The sequence below is a fragment of the Triticum dicoccoides genome, chromosome 1A (assembly GCF_002162155.2).
Source record: "Triticum dicoccoides isolate Atlit2015 ecotype Zavitan chromosome 1A, WEW_v2.0, whole genome shotgun sequence".
NCBI lineage: Eukaryota > Viridiplantae > Streptophyta > Magnoliopsida > Poales > Poaceae > Triticum > Triticum dicoccoides.
In genome coordinates this window covers 501,416,032-501,423,627 of record NC_041380.1, presented here as the reverse complement: position 1 = coordinate 501,423,627, position 7,596 = coordinate 501,416,032, and positions in this window count along the sequence as shown.

Genomic DNA, 7,596 nt, shown 5'->3' with positions numbered 1-7,596 from the left:
CATAAGGGGGAGTCCTACTAGGACTCCGGTCCTAGTAGGATTCGGCCCCCCTTCTTTTCCTTCTCATAGAGGGGGAAAGGGGGAAAGCAGAAGTGAAATCATGATGGAAGTTCGCAAGCAGAAGTGAAATCCTCTAAGTCCATGGTATAAGATTTGTCATAAAGATCAAACATGACTGAAGGGGAATTACGCGAAGATAAATACTCAAATCTCCTCACAAATGAACTTGTGAGATCATGATACTGGGGGCATTTGTTAGCCTCAAAATCCTCAAGACCGGCATTGCGCAAATATGCTTTGAATTCTTCTTTAATTCCCGCACGGTCCATAAAATTTTCTGACGGCCATTCGCAAGGCCGTATCGGAGCGTCTCTTGGTAGATCCTCGAATATTCCCGAAAAAATCATATTAAATTGGCATGTCATTCTGAGGACTTTTATTTTCGGAATATTTTTATATTGCACGGATAAGCTAGGAAACAGACAGAAAAATAGCATTTTTACTTTATTTAATATAAATAACAAAAAGTATAAAGAGGGTACAGAAGGTTGTGCTTCTAGTTTCATCCATCTCATGCTCATCAAAAAGAATCCACTAACAAGGTTGATCAAGTCTTGTTAACAAACTCATTCCGATAATCATGAAACCAGAGAAATTTCGAATAACACTAAGTTACCTCAACGGGGATATGCACATCCCCTATAATAAGTATATCATATTTCTTCTTGATAGTAGGAAGAGGAAATTCAAAACCTCCAAATATAATCGATGGAATTTTTCCAATAGAGTTGATACTATGAACTTGAGGTTGTTTCCTCGGAAAGTGTACCGTATGCTCATTACCATTAACATGAAAAGTGACATTGCCTTTGTTGCAATCAATAACAGCCCCTGCAGTATTAAGAAAAGGTCTTCCAAGAATAATAGACATACTATCGTCCTCAGGAATATCAAGAATAACAAAGTCCGTTAAAATAGTAACATTTGCAACCACAACAGGCACATCCTCACAAATACCGACAGGTATAGCAGTTGATTTATCAGCCATTTGCAAAGATATTTCGGTAGGTGTCAGCTTATTCAAGTCAAGTCTACGATATAAATAGAGAGGCATAACACTAACACCAGCTCCAAGATCACATAAAGCAGTTTTAATATAATTTCTTTTAATGGAGCAAGGTATAGTAGGTACTCCGGGGTCTCCAAGTTTCTTTGGTATTCCACCCTTAGAAGTATAATTAGCAAGCATGGTAGAAATCTCAGCTTCCGGTATCTTTCTTTTATTAGTAATGATATCTTTCATATATTTAGCATAAGGATTTGTTTTGAGCACATCAGTTAATCTCATACGCAAAAAGATAGGCCTAATCATTTCAGCAAAGCGCTCAAAATCCTCATCATCCTTTTTATTGGATAGTTTTGGAGGAAAAGGCATGGGTTTCTGAACCCAAGGTTCCGTTTCTTTACTATGTTTCCTAGCAACAAAGTCTCTTTTATCATAACGTTGATTATTTGATTGTGGGTTATCAAGATCAACAACAGGTTCAATTTCTACATCATTGTCATTACTAGGTTGAGCATCATCATGAACATCATCATTAATATTTTTACTAGATTCATGTTCATTACCAGATTGTGTTTCAGCATCAGACATAGAAATATCATTTGGATTATCAGGTGGTTCAGCAATAGGTTCACTAGAAGTTTGCACAGTTCTATCATTTTTCTTCTTCTTCTTTTTAGAAGAACTAGGAACATCAATATTATTTCTCTGAGAATCTTGCTCGATTCTCTTAGGGTGGCCTTCAGGATACAAAGGTTCCTGAGTCATTCTACCAGTTCTAGTAGCCACTCTAACAACATAATCATTTTTCTTACTATTCATTTCATCAAGCACTTCTTTTTGAGCTTTAAGTACTTGTTCTACTTGAGTGGTAACCATAGAAGCATGTTTGCTAACAAGTTTAAGTTCTCCTTTAATATCAGCCATATAATCACCCAAGCGTCTAATCATATAAGCATTTTCTTTTAATTGTCTACCAAAATAAGCATTGCAGTCGTCTTGTTTAAACATAAAGTTATCAAACTTATCCAAGCACTGACTAGCAATTTTAGTAGGAGGAACTTCAGCTTTATCATATCTATAGAGAGAATTTACCTTTACTACCTGTGTCGGGATATCGGGATCAGGAGGTTCTTTAGTGAATAAATAATTCAGATCATAGGTTTCTTCAACAGGCGGTATATTAAGACCATGTATTTCTTCAATAGGAGGTAAATTCTTAACGTCCTCAGCTTTAATACCTTTCTCTTTCATAGATTTCTTTGCCTCTTGCATATCTTCGGGACTGAGAAATATAATACCTCTCTTCTTCGGAGTTGGTTTAGGAATAGGCTCAGGAGCTGGCTCAGGAGGTGCCCAATTATTTTCATTTGTCAACATATTATTCAATAGAATTTCAGCTTCATCCGGTGTTCTTTCCCTGAAAAGAGAACCAGCACAACTATCCAGGTAATCTCTGGAAGCATCGGTTAGTCCATTATAAAAGATATCAAGTATTTCGGGTTTCTTAAGAGGATGATCAGGCAAAGCATGAAGTAACTTGAGAAGCCTCCCCCAAGCTTGTGGGAGACTCTCTTCTTTAATTTGCACAAAGTTGTATATTTCCCTCAAAGCAGCTTGTTTCTTATGAGCAGGGAAATATTTAGCAGAGAAGTAATAAATCATGTCCTGGGGACTACGCACACAACCAGGATCAAGAGAATTAAACCATATCTTAGCATCACCCTTTAATGAGAACGGAAATATTTTGAGTAACTAGAGGTAACGTGATCTCTCATTATTAGTGAACAGGGCAGCTATATCATTTAACTTAGTAAGATGTGCCACAACAGTTTCAGATTCATAGCCATAAAACGGATCAGATTCAACCAAAGTAATAATATCAGGATCAGCAGAGAATTCATAATCTTTATCAGGAACACATATAGGTGAAGTAGCAAAAGCAGGGTCGGGTCTCATTTTATCTCTAAGTGATTCTTTGTTCCATTTAATTAATAACCTCTTAAGCTCATATCTATCTTTGCAAGCGAAAATAGCAGCAGAAGATTCCCTATCAAAAAGATAACCTTTAGGAATAACAGGCATGTTTTCATCATCACTATCATCATCATATTCAGATTCAATAATTTCTTTTTCTCTAGCCCTAGCAATTTGTTCATTAAGAAATTCACTAAGGGGCACAATAGTATCAGACATAGAAGCAGTTTCATCATAAGTATCATGCATAGCAGAAGTGGCATCATCAATAACATGCGACATATCAGAACGAATAGCAGAAGAAGGTGTAGGTGTCACAAACTTACTCATAATAGAAGGTGAATCAAGTGCAGAGCTAGATGGCGGTTCCTTACCTCCCCTCGTAGTTGAGCGATAGATCTTGGTTTTTGGATCTCTCAAGTTCTTCATAGTGTCTAGCAGATATAAATCCCAAGTGACTCAAAGAATAGAGCTATGCTCCCCGGCAACGGCGCCAGAAAAAGGTCTTGATAACCCACAAGTATAGGGGATCGCAACAGCTTTCGAGGATAGAGTATTCAACCCAAATTTATTGATTCGACACAAGGGGAGCCAAAGAATATTCTCAAGTATTAGCAGCTGAGTTGTCAATTCAACCACACCTGGAAACTTAGTATCTGCAGCAAAGTGTTTAGTAGCAAAGTAATATGATAGTAGTGGTAGCGGCAAAAAAAGTAAAGACAGCAAAAGTAATGTTTTTGGTATTTTGTAGTGATTGTAACAGTAGCAACGGAAAAGTAAATAAGCGTAAACCAGTATATGGAAAACTCTTAGGCACCGGATCAGTGATGGATAATTATGCCGGATGCGGTTCATCATGTAACAGTCATAACATAGGGTGACACAGAACTAGCTCCAATTCATCAATGTAATGTAGGCATGATTCCGTATATAGTCATACGTGCTTATGGAAAAGAACTTGCATGACATCTTTTGTCCTACCCTCCCGTGGCAGCGGGGTCCTATTGAAAACTAAGGGATATTAAGGCATCCTTTTAATAGAGAACCGGAACAAAGCATTAGCACATAGTGAATACATGAACTCCTCAAACTACGGTCATCACCGGTAAGTATCCCGATTATTGTCACTTTGGGGTTAACGGATCATAACACATAATAGGTGACTATAGACTTGCAAGATAGGATCAAGAACACTCACATATTGATGAAAACATAATAGGTTCATATCTGAAATCATGGCACTCGGGCCCTAGTGACAAGCATTAAGCATAGCAAAGTCATAGCAACATCAATCTCAGAACATGGTGGATACTAGGGATCAAACCCTAACAAAACTAACTCGATTACATGATAAATCTCATCCAACCCATCACCGTCCAGCAAGCCTACGATGGAATTACTCACGCACGGCGGTGAGCATCATGAAATTGGTGATGGAGGATGGTTGATGATGACGACGGCGACGGATCCCCCTCTCTGGAGCCCCGAACGGACTCCAGATCAGCCCTCCCGAGAGGTTTTAGGGCTTGGCAGCGGCTCCGTATCATAAAACACGATGATTTCTTCTCTCTTATTTTTTCTCTCTGAAAGCAAATATATAGAGTTGGAGTTGGCGTCGGAGGGTTTCTAGGGGGCCCACGAGGTAGGGGGCGTGCCCTGGGGGGGGGGGGCGCCCCCCACCCTCGTGAGAAGGGTGTGGGTCCCCTGGTCTTCATATTTGGCGAGGATTTTTTATTATTTTTTCTAAGACCTCCCGTGGAGTTTCAGGTCATTCTGAGAATATTTGTTTTCTGCACATAAAACAACACCATGGTAATTCTGCTGAAAACAGCGTTAGTCCGGGTTAGTTCCATTCAAATCATACAAGATAGAGTCCAAAACAAGGGCAAAAGTGTTTGGAAAAGTAGATACGACGGAGATGTATCAGCCCTCTTGATGGAGGTAAAACCCTACGTCCTGCTTGATTATTCTTGATAATATGAGTAGTACAAGAGTTGATCTACCACGGGATCAGAGAGGCTAAACCCTAGAAGCTAGCCTATGGTATGATTGTATGTTGTCCTATGGACTAAAACCCTCCGGTTTATATAGACACCGGAGGAGGCTAGGGTTACACAAGGTCAGTTACAAAGAAGGAGATATGCATATCCGTATTGCCTAGCTTGCCTTCCACGCCAAGTAGAGTCCCATCCGGACACGAGACGAAGTCTTCAATGTCGTATCTTCATGGTCCAACAGTCCGGCCAAAGGATATAGTCCAGCTGTCCGGAGACCCCCTAATCCAGGACTCTCTCAGTAGCCCCTGAACCAGGCTTCAATGACGATGAGTCCGGCGCGTAGTGTTGTCTTCGGCATTGCAAGGCGGGTTCCTCCTCCGAATACACCACGGAAGAGTTTGAATACAAGGATAATGTCCGACCCTGCAAAATAAGTTCCACATACCACCGTAGAGAGAATAACATTTCCACAAATCTAATCTGCTGACACATTTTGGCAGCATGACATCACGCCACGGCCCGGTAATTATTTGAACCGTTTTTCTTTAACCAGCTCCGCACATAACGCGAGGCGGTTTCTTGACACGTCTTGTCAAAGCAGAGATCGTGTTCCCCTTATCACGGGATTCTCATCAATACAAACGTGGGTAACCCAACCGTGTCTGTTGGTATGACTCCTAGATCTTAGGTAAGTCTCGGACGGCCACGAGGAGGATGCCTGATATTCATCCCCTTCATAAAGGGACAAGGCTTTTTCTTTTTTCCCTCCCGAGCTCAATTGAATCCTTCCCCCGCCTCGAGTTCTAAGACCCAAAGCCCAGGTCAGGTGCTTCGGATCTTCAATCATGTCCGGATCCAGCCTTCAAGGCCGGTGGATGCCTTCCTCCGTCACGGAGGAGGACGTCAAGAAGTTGAGGGAGGCCATATATCTGACCACCAAAATTTCGCATAGGCTGCCCGCCCGAGGGCAGGTCGTCCCTACTCCCGAACCCAACGAGAGCATTGTGTTCGTCTCACACTTCCTTCGAGGACTAGGCCTCGCTCTGGATCCCTTTGTTAGGGGTCTTATGTTCTATTACGGGCTGGATTTTCACGATCTGGCCCCGGATTCCCTTCTTCACATCTCGTCATTTATTGTCGTTTGTGAGGCCTTCCTCTGCATTACCCTTCACTTCGGCCTGTGGCTCAAGACCTTCGATGTGAAGCCGAAGATGGTCGAGGGGCAGTACGCAGCGTGCGGAGGTGCTCTAATAAGCAAAATTGCTAATGCTCCATGGCCAAAGGGTTCCTTTCCAGAGGTGTCCGGATTGTGGCAGCGGGAGTGGTTTTACATCACAGCTCCCCGAAGTGCCAAGTGGGTAGCTGCCCCCACCTTTCGCTCGGGCCCTCCACCACAAGTGATGTCATGGATCAGAAGGGGGCTGAGCTGGGGCCCAGCCAAGGACGTGCCAATACTGCAGAGCCGTATCTGAGATCTCTTCGAGGGAGATTTCAGTCTGGTTATGGTAACGCAAGTTATGCTGGTTCGTCGAGTCCAGCCTTGCAAACGCCGGCCCCTCCGCATGTGGGAATTCAACCCGGAAGGACTGCGCACTATTCAGAATTTCCTCGCCAAATAGAGTGTCCGGACACTTCCGAGGACGTGGGCCTGAGCTGCAACCGCCCCGCTGCCCAAGTAAGTAATCCCATGGCCGAACACACTGTCCTTTTATTTATCATGACATCATTCTGAAGAATCGCTCTTTGACCAGGACTGGATAACAAAGGCGAAGATGATCCGGTGTTCGGCCCCCCTTACTGAAGGCTTGGACAATCCGGTGCTAGAAAAGATGCTTGAGCCAGCACCTTGTCTAGTGCCCTCAAAGGAAGATGAAGGGGGAATAAAGAGGGCGAAAGCGGGCCTCCATCGCTACCTATTCCAATCGAGGGAATGAGCGCCTCCGTGAGGGAGGATAACCAAGGGGAAGAATCTGACATTCTCTCTCCCCGGGGAAGGAAGAGGACTACCTCTGAAGATCCGGAAACTAAGGTTTCCAAACGGGAGAAGAAATCTCCGCCAGAGGGTCCTGCCTTGGAGGGTATTCTTGCCGCACAATGTCCGCACGGGGATCAGCCCTCTACCGAGCTGTAAGTAATCAAAAAGTACTTAATAGTGAAGATATCCTACCTTACTTCTGAAGACAATAACCGATGCTTGTAAATTGTAGTCCGGATCGCAGCCCTTCTCGACAGAGTTCATCTTCGGGGGATCTTCTTCCGGAGATGATGGAGAGCGAAACGCCTCCCCCGGACTCCCCAGCTCAAGAAGCGGGCGACCTTGAAGTGTCGTCGCAAAGGGTATCTCCGGATCCAATATCGCCAGAGGATAACCCTTTGGCTGCCCGAAATCCCCAGTATCCGGCTCCTAAGGAGAGCGACAGCACGGGTCAGTACTGTGTGCGGTCGGACGCGCTGAAGGATCTTCTAGGGAAAGTTGTCATCTCGGAAGCGCATCGTACACTAATGGGTACGGTAATTGAAAGGATTTCATCCGCCAAAAGCGGTTTGCACAAAGCTTTT